This window comes from Ornithodoros turicata, chromosome 4 (genome assembly GCF_037126465.1).
Source record: "Ornithodoros turicata isolate Travis chromosome 4, ASM3712646v1, whole genome shotgun sequence".
Lineage (NCBI taxonomy): Eukaryota > Metazoa > Arthropoda > Arachnida > Ixodida > Argasidae > Ornithodoros > Ornithodoros turicata.
The window spans coordinates 6,944,011-6,961,274 of NC_088204.1; positions in this window are offsets into that span (position 1 = coordinate 6,944,011).

A 17,264-nucleotide genomic window follows, 5' to 3' on the forward strand; every position below is an offset into this window, starting at 1 on the left:
CCGCTGTTTTGACCGCGATATTACCAGTCGTCTCGACAGAAACCCCAAGAAGACTTCGCAGCGAGTAGCCGTGCAGTCCTGGGGCCGACGTTGCGAAGAGTGCGTGGAACTGCAGGGTGACTATGTAGAGAAGTGACAAGGTTCCGACTTTCTGTTGCGTACGCGTTTTATAAATAACTAAGATACCTTACAAATTGAACGTCCCTTGTATGCAAAAAAGAACCACAGAAGAATTGCGGCGTGACGACTCCAGTTATTTTCTTCTACTGTAAATTGTTACGATCACGTAACCCTTTTTGCGCATTGACGAGCACCAACAAGATTTTTTTTTGTGCCTTAATTAGCGCCGCGAAGCAACTATGGTTATAAGCGGCGTGTAGACGAGGACAGCAGGAAGGTGTGGGGGGTTAATATGCGTCCTGGGCCCACTTCAGGGGGAACTGTGCCGACAGTCGTCTGGAAAGTCTTCGGAAAACCCAGGGAAAACCTCGGACAGCACAGCCGGTGGCAGGATTCGAACCCACCACCTCCCAGTCTTCAGCACGCTGGTCCAACAAGATCCGTTCATGCGTGTGCTAACACTTTTTTTAAAATATATTTTATGTATTTAGTTATTTTTTATTTATTTATAATGCCACCGCGCTTGCTTTGTAGGCATTCTCCCACGTGAATTTAGAGCCTCATCGTCTGCATTGGCTCTACCCGTCGTATCCGAGAGACTTTCAAGTGGCTAGCTACATCTGCAGGAAAAAGTTTGCGTTCAATTATTTGAATTTTCCAGCGTGCAGGCCACGAGGTTGAGGTTTTCTTACGAAGTGTGTGCAGTATTGGCGCATCGCGAGGATACCGGGAACATGGATGTGGCAAGGATGCTTTGGAACAGGCCTTCTATAGGCCTCCAGCCTCGCAGACGGCCGGATCATTTCTTCAGGTACCCAGTAAATTGATTTACGCAGCAACATGCTAAAGGAAATAACGTCCTTCACCTCCCGTGCATTTCACAGCGTCAGTCAATTCAAACTTTTAACTGAACTGCACACCTATAAAGTTCGCGTAAGCTACAAATACGGTATCTTGGATTACGCCGAAAAGCCTTTTAACGTCATCTGTCTTGAGCTGTCGCCCGCTTCCTTTTCTCGCCTGTGCTCAAACGTTCGTTTCTCATCCTGCGTTGATGCCGTCTTATCCGTCCGTCTCCTGCCCGTTTAGTAGAGGTTAACGTCGGTATCATTTTCTCACAGCCCACTTTTTGTGCGCTGTATGTCATTATGCTGAGCAATTTAACGGGCCAAATGTAAAAAGTAACATAAGTGGGCAAATGTTACTTTGTTATGGGTGTGTTTTTTGTTAAGTAAAATTCTTTCGTCGCTAGTGAGCGCCTGGTCTGTCCCTTGCCTCCGTGCATTGTCTACTACACTCTGTGACGTAGACGTTACTGTGATATCATGAGAGATAGACCCATCATCCCAGTAAGGGACGAAGAATAATAAATTTGGGGTCGAACGGAGGGCTATTAGTGGCTGACGAGGTTCTTGCATATGTTTATATATATATATATATATAGTATATGTTTATGTTCATACAGTTATGAAGGAATGAAACGCAAACAACGAAGGTAGAGGACGCAAAAAAAAAAAAAAAAAAAGAAGAAGGATGATTTATTACAATTTAAACTACTAGAAAGGTATCTAGGGGTACGGTAAACGTTGCGGCGGAAGTTCTGCCTTCGTCAGGACTAAGATAATTTAATGTTCATATTGACCGTGACTAATGTTCATAGGTGACTAAATGATGTTGCTATAATACGCTTTTTTAACGGCATTGCTAGTTGTGTATTTTGCTTTGCTTTTGGTTATTGTATTTTTATTTTTTCTCCTTGTCCCTTATTATACACGCGACCAAACCGTGCGTTATATATTGATGTCGCTTTCTCATTATTTTGTAGCTGATGAAATGGAGTCCACTCTTTATCTCTCGTACCTACTTCCAAGGCAGTTCCCTGTAAAGCGTGCTTTCTCTGTATAATAAGCGAACAGTGCGGAGAAGCCTGCTTGTTCGTCGCATAGTGCTTCTAATTTTCGGATCTGGAAGGTTTACATTCCGAAATGAGCGAGCCGCAGATAAGTTATTTGCGCAAATTAGTTATTTGCGCAAATTACTTCTACTTTTCTATCCGTCGTAATCGTAATTACAGATATAGTTGTAGCGTAACGACGCCCAGGCGCTGGCAGCTGCAGGGAGACAGGGGGGTCTCGAGAAAGTTCATTTCACGATCACTTGTCTCAATAGCAGAACACAATAAAGAATACTATGTGGGTGAAGGTTGATGGACTATCGATCGGTGCTGTAAGGAAGATACGGTGGGAAATAAAGCGAAATGAACAATGGGTATTAGGATGTGTGTCTGTCTACTACGACCGTATTACTCGTTTGTTTGTTTACTTTTCTTGTCGCCGGCGTAACAGAGTGCTAAGGTTGCTGTTTTAGCCATAATTACGGGCATGTCACGTTTAAGAATAGAAGCGCTAAAAAGATAAAAACGGTGAAACTACTGTTTACTAACGTACAAGCCTCCTTGCAGTAGTCTGCATTTCGTCAGATACGGAACTGATAAAGCGCTGTCATCTCTATATAACCTACGAAGTGGTCACGTGAAAACACGGCGGCGGGGACAACAAAAATTAAAAAGAGGGAGGGTGAAAAAAGCACGTACGCTCTGGAACGGGAAACGAAACCGCAAGTTCCTCTGTGAAAGTATAAGGAATACAAGCCAAGGTCAAGAAAAAAGGAATTTGTTTAAAAGAAAGCGCCAGAAAATGGCTCACACAGTGTAAAGTATATGGCAAAAGCGGGAGATGGGATCTCCGGCCTCGCATGACGACGGACGGGCCAAAAACGTATACAGTAATAGAAAATGATTCTGAAAATGCAGAGATAAATGTAGGTGTAAGAGTAGACTACACAAATGCTTTGAGGCCCCAAGAAAGTAAGTCTTCATTGCGCAAAACACTGTTCAGATTCTGAGCATGCGCAATGACGACCCCTTACTTGATTATCTTGCGTTAAAAACGCGGACAAAGAAGTAGACGGGAGAGGCGCTCAACTGCCAACTGAAGATCTATTGAACAGGGGGGAAAAAATTATAAAAAAATAAACATCCAGAAGAAATTGTTTGACAATCATCTTCCCATACCCCATGATGATGACGGCGGCGCGATGTTTGTTGAACCAATTCTTTCGGATGTGTTGTTCAATAAATCTTCAGTTGCCAGTCTAGCGTCTGTTCCGTCCACTTCTTCGTACGTGCTTCTGCGCCGGTTCATCATAAATAGGCAAGATATAAAAAAAAGAAGAAAAAAAAGAACGCGGCCATGACCACGATGGAGGTAGTCCGAATAAAATACAAACTCACGAAGTGCAGATTCTGCACAAAAGCATTAAAACTAGATGCCCTCAACCGTTTGAATTCTATTCTGACTACCGGATTTCATCATGTTAGACATTCACCAAGTGTCACGCGACGCCGCCTTATTTCCTTGGAGCCCCGATGTTCTTAGGCACCCTTTCCGAACACTCCCCAATACCAGACAGAGTAAAGGAAATGAAAGAAACGAAATTAGTGATCGCTAAACCAGTTAGAGGCGTTTTTCTGTCAGTCGGTAGCCCGCAACGTAAATTTATTATTTAAGACAGCGTTTCCCGAACTGTGGATCGTGACGGATTCAGCGGGAGGTCGCGAGACGGCCCGGGAACTAGAAAAAAAAAAAAAAGAAAAGGACAAAAATTTATGCCACGATCTGGGCACTATTATGCGTCATAAGAGATCTCGTGGTATCGGACTCAGTGGATAGGAACAGCCATTGCTGCTGGCATGCGTCGTTTGTTTCGTTTTGCCATGGTTTCCAGCCCAGCTGATTCGCTCTCACTATTAACAGGTTGAATTTCAGCCTCAATTTTGTGTGTTTACTGTTCATGCACCAAAACCGAAGAGCTGGGAGGGGGGGGGGGGAGGTCGCTACGTCGTCATCTTTTAATTTTATAATGTTTTGCTGTGCAAGTTTGGCAAAGTGGAACTGTGTGTTTCCATATTCACGTCGAATATTACGTTGATTACTGCTTTAATAGCTGTAATTATCCGGACTGTAACGGCGGAAATCCTTGCGACGGTTGCCACATATCTCGCGACGTCCAACAGATTTTAGCGGTCTTTCTTCAAAATTTCACGTCACTGTCCCGTCCTCTCCTATCATCGCGCGTGCATATGTGCGCCAACAACAACAACAACAACAACATCTAAATGATGCGTTTGCAACTGACGCAATTGATTTTTTCATCTGCGCTGGCGACAAGCATTGGAGATAAACAACGTCAGTACGTTGCACCGTGTCATTCTTAAGGTACAAAAGAAATGTCACCTATCTATGCAGATGACTCTGTATTACAGACTACGACAAAAAGTATGGCTGACTCTAATACAGTAGGGATAAAGGGGCGTGGCCTGTACAGGACAAAGACCGCGACCACGCCCATTTTTGCCGGTTTTGAAAAATAGCTCAACCTCGGGAGTCGGATGACGCGACTGGTGTTTTTATCGTGCATCAAACACGTGATAATATAGAGCCTCATCTGCGGGGTGGTTGCTCAACCGGCCGCCAGGTTTTTATGATAAGCCTGGAAGTGGCCATTAAGGAGGCACTGAGTCACGTGATTATGTTTCTTTTCTTTTTTTTTTTTTTTTTTTTCATGCGTAAATATAGTATAGCAGAAGGACCGCGAAACAAGCAACCTCCATTCAAGCAATGACATCAATGATAACCACGCGCTTGTCAAGCATTTTTATTTGCTGATCGATTAATTACGAAGCAAACCGAATATATCACGCGTGAGCGCCCCAATGACGACAAGAGCACCCCGTGTTTATTTTGGCCCGACCAACGGAAATGCTTGAGGCAGTGGAGCAACGTTGATTTTCGAAATGAAGGGTTTGTTTCCGCCTTGAGAGAAAAGAACTTCAGCAATGAGCAAGTTCGGACAACAAAGACAAGCGCTGACTTAAGTTCGAGGGTGAAATTGGCAGCGCGTTGTCGTTTGCCAACCAGTTTTTGTTGTTGGGACCGAGTTTAAATCGTAGTAATAAGTGGTGCGCATAGTCAAGTGGAAGGCTTGGGGGTAGGCGAAGATGATGAAGCAAGGGGGAATGAAATTATTGGGTTGCGTTACGATGAACCATAGTGGCCTTGCGTGATCGTTAGTGTACGGCCAAAGTTTTGTTGCGTTCTTCTGTAAGAAAAAATGCTGGTTTGCGGCTCACGAAGATTTTTTTTTCTTGTTTTTTGTTTGGTTTGGAAGTGGAATAAATGAAGACATGAAGACCTGTGCACGTCAGGGTGACGACTACATATTCTGACGACTCTAGAATGTTCTCCGTCTTTCGGACGCGAAATTCGGTCGAAAAAAAAAAAGCTGATTATAAGAGACACGTACGCGCTGGCATTAGAGTGTTTTAGTGCATCGCACGATATCGCCTTTGCTTACGTAAGGGACGGCGTTAATGGTTCTGCACACGTCCATATCAGAAAGAGAGCTGCCTCTTACGTACGCAAAGGCGATGTCGTAGAACTAGAACTAGAACACTCTATTGATGTCAATTAACCCGTAACAGCCTATGAAAATTTGTCGACCAGCTAATGAGATCCCCGTTCCACTGCCGTTTCTTATTGAACTGGTGTTGATAACATAGGCGTACCGAGAGGGGGGCCGTGCCCCCCCCTCCCCCCTGGAGCTCCAAGGTCATTGTGAAAATATCCTTAGTCATAGGTCGTAATGATTATTCTCAGATGTCATAAAAAGAACCTCCGAACAGCCGCACAGTCCGCAACGTTCGCCTCCAGAAGAAGAGGAGGTGCGGTGGGGGGGGGGGGGGGGGGTTGCACACCTGCCTCCCGGATGCACTTTGCCCCCCCCCCCTGGAAAAATTCCTGGCAACGCCCATGGTTGATCACTAAAAAGCTTAGTGGTAAGACACAGTTCTGCAATACGCGACACGTTCCATGACCTTGCAAAGTACGCAGTTAAGCGAAACAGTTTCTTATTTGCAATGTCATTCTTATCCTCATCTCTCTTAGAACACTCTAACATCCAACCGAAACACTAACGCTCAAACTGCTTCATTTTTCTTATTAAAGAATATAGAAGTATGACGGAACTATGCTTTTGACCGCGCTGTCAAGCGCCTTGGTTGCAAATTCCAACTGCGTGGTGGTCCTGGTTTAATTACTGTGAGCCTGCCATATCGCGTTCGCATTCACCAGATAGGAATATTGTAACTGGCAAAGGGCGCCGATACTGAACGGAGAAAACATCACGTTTTGGCCCCGACAGGGAGCCGTTAAACGACAATTCAATTAAACTCCCATTCTTATTTTTGCTGCGTGTCTGACTTGACTGCTGAAGCTTATACCCCGCATTTCCACTAGCGCAGCGAGTTGTTCTGGTTTTATAGTTTGACTAGCTGTTCTTGTTGTTTACGAAGCAGCTTGTTTAAGCTGATGCGCAGTTGGTTTTCCTTATCTAATATTGGTGTTTAATGGCTCTTTGAAACCCGTTTTTTTTTTTTAATGCCGAGAGATAACTGTGCATTCCCTATTGCTACAAGGATACCACCATCTAATCTGCATTTTTGTTCCTTTTCTCTTTCCTTTTATTTTTTAAAGTTTTTTATTCCTGCTTGCTGTGGCGCTCAGTAAGCAGATTTGATATCAAATTACATGAACTAAAAACTGGAGCAGTCTTGATTTTGCCGAATTCTTCGAGTGTATAGGCGTTATAGATCGATGATGATGATGATGATGATAATAATAATAAGGAGTGAATTTACACGTAATGTGAATAGATCTAAAACAAAAGGAAATAACCCAGATTGCGAGGAGTACGAGTACTTGCTAGTTGTTGTGTTATGGTGTTTACTGGTCAGTTTCATATTATCGTCTCGTAAAAGTTGCACGAGTTCTGCGTAAATGCCTTGTGGGAAACATTGTGGCACAAATAGCTCGACGTCAAACAACACTGACAGACAGATAACAGAAATCATAGCAGACAGATAGTAGACAACTAAAAATAGCAGATAGCAGACTGACAGACAGATAGCAGAAACACATATATGTTAGGGGTTCATTTCATCTCAACTCGGGGATTTTTTGTCAGGCCATCATCTCCGATGTTTTCGAAAAAATAAAATAAAATATACGTTGTTGCCAAATTCATCAGAGGTGCACGAGTACTACGCTTGCAGGGCTTTAAAAGCGTAAGGCTCCAATAACGCAACATGCGCGTTGGCTGTATGCTGTTACTGATGGCACAATAAACATTTGTACTGATACAGGAAATTTTCTTCCATTTATTTTACCGCCGCAAGCCCAACAATAACGAACGCGATTTTCCCAGCTCTCAAGCAGAATGTACAGCAAACAAAGCACCGCTTCGCTCGCACAGTCCCGTTAGTAATCATCCGAAGCTATTGAGAACGAGAGTAAACGACATAGATGGCTCCACTAACGAGCGCTAAAAGACAAAGACAAAATTGCGGACGATAAAGGATAGCAGGAAGTCGTACTCGTAAACAAAGCGTGGCGCGCTTCTGCTATCGGAAGAGGTATATCCAAAGCAGACGACAGGAACGGAGCAGAACGAAAAAGTGCCGTTTTGGAGCAGACGACACAAGCTAAATGCCCTTCTCGTTTTGAGGATTCCAAAGCTAACGAAGTTTTGTTTGCCCGTGACATTATCCAGCATTGCTTATCTGCTCAAATGCGTGTTCGAGGTATGTTCGCAGTTAGTAGGCGTCATAATGAAAGTACATATTTGTTTGTCTCTCCAGAGACGGCACGGGAGACGCAACTCCAAAGAGCCTCCACTGTGAAGCTGGGGATCAGCATCGAGTCAAGCTTGACTTTTCGAGTCAATTTAAAATATTTTTATTATGGCTTTCGAAATTGCCTGCGAGCTATCATTAGCGTTCTCGTTACAAGATCCGCGAAAATGTACTGTTACACTATGTGAAGGTGTAAGCAATACAGCGTCTGCTGATGTCTCGCTGAAGAATATTGGCATCTTCAACTGCAGTGCATCAAAAGAAAAAGAAAAAAGAAAGCTAGATCTTCGCTTGGGAGGAAATTTTGAAACGTTCTCCACGAAATACGTATATGTATTTCGTATTTGTTTCGATTTGTTTATTTTTTGTTGTCGTCATGTTAAAGCCGCTCTGCACACTGCAGTTCAGGGCAATTCTATCCCGGTGCTCAATGCATTCGCCTGCCAGGCCACGGAACACAGATGCCGATAACGGACCGGATAAACAAAAAAGAGCGTATCCCTTTCGCATGAATAGCAGTTCCTTGGGAAGGGCCGTTATTAATGGCAGGGAATTACCCGTGCGATGCATAGGAGTTCGCTTCAGTAATTTTTACTTCATCAGGACCGCTTTGCTCCGTTTGTCACCTCTGATTGGACAACGGCTGGATACATCAGCATTTCGCTTCTTTTATTGCTGACACGTATGTGAGGAGGGGGAAAAAAAAGGCTGCGCTAATGTGAGTAATTCGAGTTATTCCGAGTCATTTGAACAGCGAAGCTTCGATGCTATATCCCGCAATGTGTAGACGCGGTGAATAAACAAAGCCAAGCTGCTAAGAGCCGTGGCCACTGTGTCTGTTGTGATGTAGCCTGCGCGGGTTCATAGCGGGGGGGGGGGGGGGGGGTGGCAACGAAAATGTTGTTAACCTCCGGAGGCAGGCTAAAATCTGGTACACATTACCGCGCTGGCAGTATAACAGCTTCGGCAAAAAATCGTGGTGTGTGGCTCTATGGGATTGTGGATTCCTCTCCGCAAATGATGGTAAGTAGACCCTGAAGTTTTAGGGTTAAACCCGATTTTTCCCCGAATTTGCACCCCGAATCGAGGTTCACCGGTTTAGGGTTAAACCCGATTTCTACCCGCAAAACTGCACCTAAGCTAGGCACCTCACGGCAATGCCATACTAATTTTTCACAAAATACACGGTTGATCTCAACGTCTGATAACTCTGGATAGGCTGTACAACGAACGTTTGTTCGACAATAGAGCCCGATTTATCCCCAAATTCAGTCCGATGGTAATTTTCCCGCCTGAATTTGCATGAATTTTCGACATCAAGTGATTGTCCCGAATTTTACCCCCCGAATTTGGAAAAAAATAAAACCCGAAAACTTCAGGGTCTAATGGTAAGGTGTCAAAAATCTTATTTACACGGAAATGCACGAGCAGTTGGCATTTTCCCAGGCTCCAACGACGTACATTTATTTCAGTGTGGTACTACTATAACGACATTCCGGAGACTGGGTAGGAGTGGGGGACATCGGGCGTTATAGTATGCGTCCTGGGCCGGCTTCAGGGGGGAACTGTGCCGACATTCGCCCGGAAACTCTGCCGGAAAACCCGAGGAAAACCTCAGACAGCACAGCCGGAGTCGGAATGCGAACCCGTGTCCCACTGTCGGCGTGGAAGGCGATCATCCTAACGACTACGCCACGTGAGCTGACTCTATATGCTCATCGCGCTGTGCTAGGTACTCCTCAGCTATACCGTCTGCTAATACGTGAGCTAATATCTACGTACTATAACGCGAAAACGAAACCTCATACAATAACGAAACTTCGCGGGGCGAGAAAGCATGACCTCTGGAACTACACTCTTAAAAATGAACTTCACCGCATAGCACGCAACTAACCAACCATCACCTCGAATGATATCGTTATCTGCCCTGATTTGTTGAAAACGGGAGACGTACGCCTTTTCTGTGACACTTATGCTGTTCATAATTGTCACAGAAAAGGCGTACGACACATTTCTAAGACACATTTTTAAGAGTGTACTTATGCATATCGAAAATTCGCCTTTCTTTTTCTTTTTTTGACCTTACGATGTATTTTCCCTCAACGGAACCCGAGCAAAGTACGGTGTACGAGAAAAACTTGTTGACTTTCGTTTCTTCATTCTAAAAACTGAACTTCACCGCATAGCACGCTTTGCGCCAGCCATTGCCACGAATGGCAGGGTTATCGCCCACAACAAAAAGGCGTACCCCTTCCTCTCTCCTCGAATCAGAAGCGATAACCCTATCATTAGTGGCAATGGTTGCCGCACAGCGCGCTATGCGGTGAAGTTGAGTTCTTAGAGTGTTCACCCTGAACTTGAGTAATCGAACACGTTTCCATCATGATGCACTAACCGACTTATCCGCTTACATCTTCACCTATATCTATTTAACCCACCTTTTTTATTGACGTATCCCTTTCTATTTACTTTGTCGAAAACGTATACGACTTTCTTTCTTTTTTTTTAAGTGCCTCGAATGCACCTTCCTGACGCCTCACCAAACTATACTCAAACCTTCGACCTCACTAAACTCCCCCTCCTCCATCTTAGACACACACACGGTACGCTTTCCCTTGTGTGCCAGCCAGAACTCACCCGACACTTTGTTTTAATTCCTCAAACGCTCCTAATGCCGAATCTCGTAATCAAATCTAGAGCCGAGGAGGAAAGGATTAGTCAACATGACCTACGCTATCTGTCCTTATAAGGGACTTTTACAAAGTTCGATATGGAGTATAAATATGCGTACTCCGAGTGGACTTCATTTAAGTCGTCGCCCCCCTGCGTGTGCGTGTGTGCTGTTCGTTTAGTTTGAATGATTCCTGTTTGCCGAGGCGAGTGGCGTATTTGTCTGAGACCCTCAGGGTGACTTTTATAACTGTGTAGATGTGGCAGACACGGATCCTTGCTTGAAGTAAGGCAAGTGACAGAGAAAAAATATGCAAGAAAACATGTTACGTAGTTCGTGGTGCAGATATGTGGTAAGTATTTTAGGAGGCCTTGGAGTTCGGTCTTTGGAGCTACTTGAAGGGTGCGCGCTCTGTTGTAACGAGCTGCAGTCTTACGTGAGCCTGTCGAGTTGTCCGCATTTTGTTACAGCTATGAATGGAAGAGTCAGTTAAGTGTCGGAGCAATGCCATCTGTGCATACGCATCTTGACTACTGTGCTCAAAATACTGTATTTTGTATACTTCTGTACGTATTTGTTGCCCCGGGATTTTCTTCCCTCGTCATCCTTTCATGTGAACCTTTTTAGAATGGGGTAGGGTCCTGCACTCAACGCAGGGAAACATCCCACATCATCATCATCATCCATTCATCTATGTTGTTGTTGTTGTTGTTGTGTTGCCTTGGGGGTAGTGGGCCGCGCCTGCTGTGGCGAATTTCCCCATTCAGCATCGTCAATTTATCTGTTTTTGTTCTTTTGATGACAGGTTATAACTAAACTGTGTGAGTACTTTTCTTTTTTTTTTATCTTTCCGTTTTGGACTAATATATAGTGAACCCTCGTTATTATGACCATGGTCGTTCCCGAAAATGTTGGTCATAATGCGGAATTGTCATATTAATGAGGGGGACTCGCAGAGGTTTCACTAAATTGTTCCCCGGGAGTATGGTCGTAAAGCGAGTATGTCAGATTATCGGGGGTCATATTAACGAGGGTTATTATGACCGTGGTCGTTCCCGAAAATTTTGGTCACAATGCGGAGTTGTCATATTAACGGGGGGATTTGCAGAGGTTTCACTAAATTGTTCCCCAGGAGCATGGTCGTAAAGCGCGTATGTCAGATTATCGGGGGTCATATTAACGAATACGTTCACGTATAGCAAACGTACTTCTCCAGCCTTGCCCAGCGGTATGGCCGAGAGGGTTAAGGCGTCTCAAGGTCGTGCGTTGGGAAAACTCAGGGAAAACCTCAGACAGCACAGCCGGTGACAGGATTCGAACCCGTGTCTCCGTTCCAGTCTCGGCGAGGTAAGCGATCATCTGGAGGTGGTGGGTTCGAATCCTACCACCGGCTGTGCTGTCTGAGGTTTTCCCTGGGTTTTCCGAAGACTTTTCAGACGAAAATCGGCCCAGTTCTCCCCGAAGACGGCCCAGGACGCATACTAACTCCCCTGTCCCCCACTCCTTCCTGCTGTCCTCTCTCCATCTGTCCACGTCTGTACGCCGCCCATAGCCACAGTTGCTTCGCGGCGCTGACATGGAGTAAAAAAATATCCAGTCTTGCTTTCTAGCGCATTTGAGGCGACGCGTCTTCAGTATTTTGTAATTACTATAATTTTCTGTTGACGGCCAGTATTACATTATCTTTTCTAATTGTCAGCTTTTTTTTTTTTTTAGTGAACTCTTACCTTTTGCATTTTTTCCCCCTTCGTTTCGAAAACTTACAACACGCGACAGCTTGATCGTTTCCTCATTATGCGTAGAAAAAAAAATCATTACTACAAAAATAAAGAGCCGAAAGGAAAAAGGCGCGAAAAGTATTCCTAGCTGAAATATTCATTATTTATTTTATTCCTCGTTGCCGTATATATATAAATATATTTTTAACTCTCGCAATACTTACGCCAGTAAAAAAGGAAAAAAAAAATACACAGAGATTGCCACAGTAGAATTCCTTAGGTTTGCTTTCAACTCCACTGACCGGGGCGTTTTTATTATGGGTCCCCTCTCCTCCTCTTCTTTCTTTCTTTTTTTTTTTTGTGTGTGTATGTGTGTGTCGACTGGGTTCCGTTTGATGGGCCGTGGTGAATTAGTTTAATTTGACTGAGACACGAAGGTTGGTTGTAGTGAAATGGTTAGATCAATCATTTCACTCTAATAAAAAGTTTCACTACAGTTGATGCTATTAAGAGAATATACCTTCATATGGAGTTTCAGTTTCAGTTTATTTCTGCACCAAAAGATGATGCTGGGGGGACTGGGCAAAGAGCAACTGAAATGATATTTTCATTTTCATTTTTCATTTCCATTTATTTTTCTTTTGGCGCTACAGCACAATTGGAGGAGGTACGCCAAAATGCAGCAATATTTAAATAAAGTATCGACGAAGCCTTCGCTCCGTCAAATATTCTTCTTATTTTTACAGTCACTGAGATACGCGAAACAAGAACTCGCCGTGCCATGGCGTCAGAACCTCACCATGGCGAACGTCAGAAGGTCATGTAGCACGTGATTTCTCCCGTCACGGGAGTTAATCGTTGCTACGTCACCTTCTGACGCCATCCGCTCAAACGTTGCCTGCCTGCGTACTGGTGACGATGTCCCAATAAGGCCGAAACAGCTGTCCAGTACTGGCATGGCGACGTTTGAGCACTTACAAACAATTTCAACCTGTGTTTGTACCGAGTGTGTACCAATAGGTAAGTTGCTACAGTCGACCCCCGTTTATCCGGATGGTGCCGTTCCCGGCGAAATCGTCCGGATACCGGGGCATCCGGATAAATGAAACGACCGAATAGAAACGTCCTACAGAGCAAGGTTTAATTAAAACACAGAAATCTTGTCAATGACAGCTGTTACATAGTAGTGTCGGCACTCGATTCCTGCAAACTTTTGCTAGTTGCATAGAGTTGAGCCACGCTGTTGCGCTGCTCGAAGAATGTCAGTGCGGACGCAAAGTGTCAATGTCGGAGCCTTGTTTCTCACTGGCGTCATCGGCACCGTCTTGCTGCACATCATCGGGGGCAACAGCAGCAATCACACCTTCGTCGGTCATAGATGTGCACGCGTCATCGTTCTTATCAACGTCAACGTAGTCAGAAACCGCAGCATCACCTACGGCAGTCACAGTGAGCCTCTGCATCAGGGATCGCAGCTCACCTAGGGGAATGTGTTCATCGGCCAACGGGCCGTAAGCAGCAGGCCCTCGGGTTGGAGTTTTCCCCTCTAGAACCAGACAGTTGCTCGAGATATTTCCAAATGACTCGACTGGTCAACGTGACCCAACGCATACAAATAGTGCACGGTTGTCTCCCCTACGGAGGAATGTAGGTCCCTAACGTGTGACGGGAATAACTCCGACACAGCGAAAAGGGTGACGAAGCGGGGTCAGTATCTACTCTAACTCACGGTAGTCCGGATAACTGAAGCTGGATTACAAGAATTTTCGACTTTCGTTCCCTGGAATTCTTGTCCGAGTCCGGAAGCTGAAGTCCGGATAAACGAGAACAAAATACACGGAGGAAAATTCGTTCCCGTGCCTTTTGTCCGGATACCGCGGGATCCGGATAAATGAAGTCCGGATAAACGGGGGTCGACTAGTAAGTTGTCAGGTAGTTGCAAGAAGTAAGTTCGTCTTGAGTTGGAAAGAGACACCATTTTAACCGTGTTTTGTATCGTATACGAGTAAGGAAAATGAGAAACTTTGATTAAAGCAAAAAGAGAAAAAGATACAGAAACTTGTGCTGCATTCCCGAGGCAAGCGTTACAGGCAGTGGGCAAGACCCGTGGTTATTGGTAATAAATCGTTACTTAATAGTGAATTTTAGTATATCTTACGCTATCCCTTGCGTACGCAAGGTCGATAGCGTACGAAATACTAAAACTCACTAATGAATGCATACGTGACCTTAACGCACGCTATCGCATCTTTGGAAACACCTGTCAATTCTGTTACATAAGCGTGTCACTGTACGCTGTATTTGTAAAATACAGTCATTGGATATATCAACAATATATATCCATATCAATTAACATAATATATTTATTGAATACCACGTCATCGCCGTGTCAGCGGAAATGACGACAATACGCGCTGCTCGGGAAAGACTTAAAGAAATAACAAACTGAACAAATGAATTAGGGCGCACGTGCAAACGAAGAGGCGGCTAAAACAAATACGCGAAGCAAACGTCTTAACATCCTCATCCAAACAGCATTCGAAAGGAGCTGCATCTCTAATTAAGCCTAGAGCAAGTTGGATCGCTAAGGGCAACAGCGTCCCTCTTAATACCGATCCTAAAACCCTCCTCGGATCGTTTAATCCTCAATCCGCCTTGCTATTCCCTGGCCACAGAATCTAACGGAGACGAACTCATTCGAAAACGGAAGCCGCCCAATCAGCAGTGCGAAAAATTTGCATGATCGCCAAGCCCCTAACGAGAAGCATCTTTTTCAAAGAAAAATCAAACTTTTCCTGCTCCGTGAAAATATTCCCGTACGGAGAAAATTACAAAAGGTTCAAACACATTTTTTTTTTTCTTCTTCACCATGAATATTCAAACGGCGAAACACCTTGGGGGCATGAAAGCTACTCGGCAGCTCCGAACGGTTTTCGAAGATTGCACCACCTTTGTTCTTTGTTTATCACGGTTATGTGGGAAGGTTTTACCTAATTTCTGCGTAGGTGTGTCAACACGGGTTGGTGCTGATAAAGGAAAGAGTGATCTGCTCGCTGGTTGGTAGTTTGAAATGCGGAAAGATGTAGTTTGCAGTAATTGTTTAGGAAGACGACTACCTATTATCCATGAACGACGTCTGCTGGGAGAATAACAAGAAGTTGGGAGCTCAGGAATGCTAAAATTGGACTTTTGCGGCATGATTGGATGGATGTTCTCGCAATGAGTTTGGATAAGAATAATTAAGGAGTCGAGCGATTTCTTGGTGTTGCAAGGTGCTGACAACTCAAGCAAGCAGAAAGGGGCTAAAACAAGCAGTTTGGTCCTGGCGCTCATGGGTGTGGTTTAAGTGTAGACTGCCACATGAAAACTCATAATAAAAATATCCGTTTATTGTCATCCGTCATTATGTTTGCTCCGTAGAGGTTGTCACTTCATTGTAGACATCTAATTATTTAGAACACTCAAAAAATGACACTGAAGCGTTCTAAGTTTGATGCGTACAATATTTCGCGTTTCGTTTTCTTTTCTTTTTTGAATGTCCAACAGCCATCTTGGATGTCCTTGTGCACATGGTTCTGTAATTATTGTTTGTTAAGGAAATTTATTGAACGCAATGCAGGTAAACTAATGATGAGGTGACATATGTGTACTATATATAGCATACGGTATGGCCTCGTGAAACAGAAAAGGAGAGGAGGCAAAAGAGAGCGAGAGAGAAAAACGTAAAACGAAAAAGCACGTGAACTCTGGAAACCAAACCCCCTGGTGGAAGCATGTAGAAAAAGGATACCAGGCAAGGTCAAGGAAAGGCTATAAACACGTATGATGGAGAATATTCATATTAATATTTTGTTGATTACGAATGGGGTGCTTCTTCACCACAGGTGATACCCTATCGCAAAGAGTCTACCCTATTGGTAATACACTCTGTCTAATTCCCAACCGAAGAGGTTTTTGACGTACTCCTAAAGTTGGCTTCGCCGCATTCGAAGTTATGTAGTGGGGAAGCACGCTTTAAAAGAGGAATCGTTACCAAGGAAGTTCTCGAGATTTTGTCAATCCGTTTTTCCCATTTGCGGTTGAACGCTTCAAGCACAAAATGAACTGAACAATCGCATGGCGTTGGTGCGAGGTGCTAGAATTGCTGAAGTCCCGTTTATCTTTACACTTTGAAAAACACTCGTTTTACCTACAAGAAGCAACCTCTTCATTGCGCCGCTTAAAAATAACAGCCGATCCTAAAGAGGAACGCCAATAACTCAATTACTTCTACTCTCAAAGAAATGTATTACAAATTAGAAGACCAGCGAGAGAAAACCCTAAGGAAAGAACCACATGACTAGAAGCTCTGTTTCTTCTTTCTTTCTTTTTTCCCCCCCGCGGGAGAACATTTCGTTCAATGGCCTATTGCCCTTTTACAAGAATAGTGGCTTTCTCTTTCAGCCCATTAGAAAATGTCGCTTGGGGACAGCTTGTGCTGTCAATTTCTTAATCGAGAGCCCTGTGTGCGATACATTGTGTAGCGTCCGTTATGAACATTTGTAGCGCAGATTTTGACTTATATCTCGCATTTGAGGTGCGGAGAGAAGGACGTGGAATATCTTTAGGGGAAGTTTCCTCCTTTTGACTGGTGACAAAGTGAACGCCTAGTGTATTAAGAGTTGACATGGGGTAGCAGGAAGCTCTTTGTACGCGCTTGCATGGAAGTATTTCAGTCAATGTTACCATTTGTAATTGTCGAAAAAAAAAAAAGGTCGATTAAGCGCTTTCAAAATTAAATTATACGACGAACCATGTTACCGTACACTACAGCAACGTGCGACAGTAATTTGAAAACGATATATATGAGTCAGTTATTACTGCTGCTAGCCTAGCAGTGTGATTTATATTCGCTCGGTGTTCTTGCCAAGTGTATTTTGGATAGAATTACGCTTACACATTGCGTGACATTAGCACTGGTTACACATCTACGAATGTAACGTGACAGCACTTGGGATATCTCACA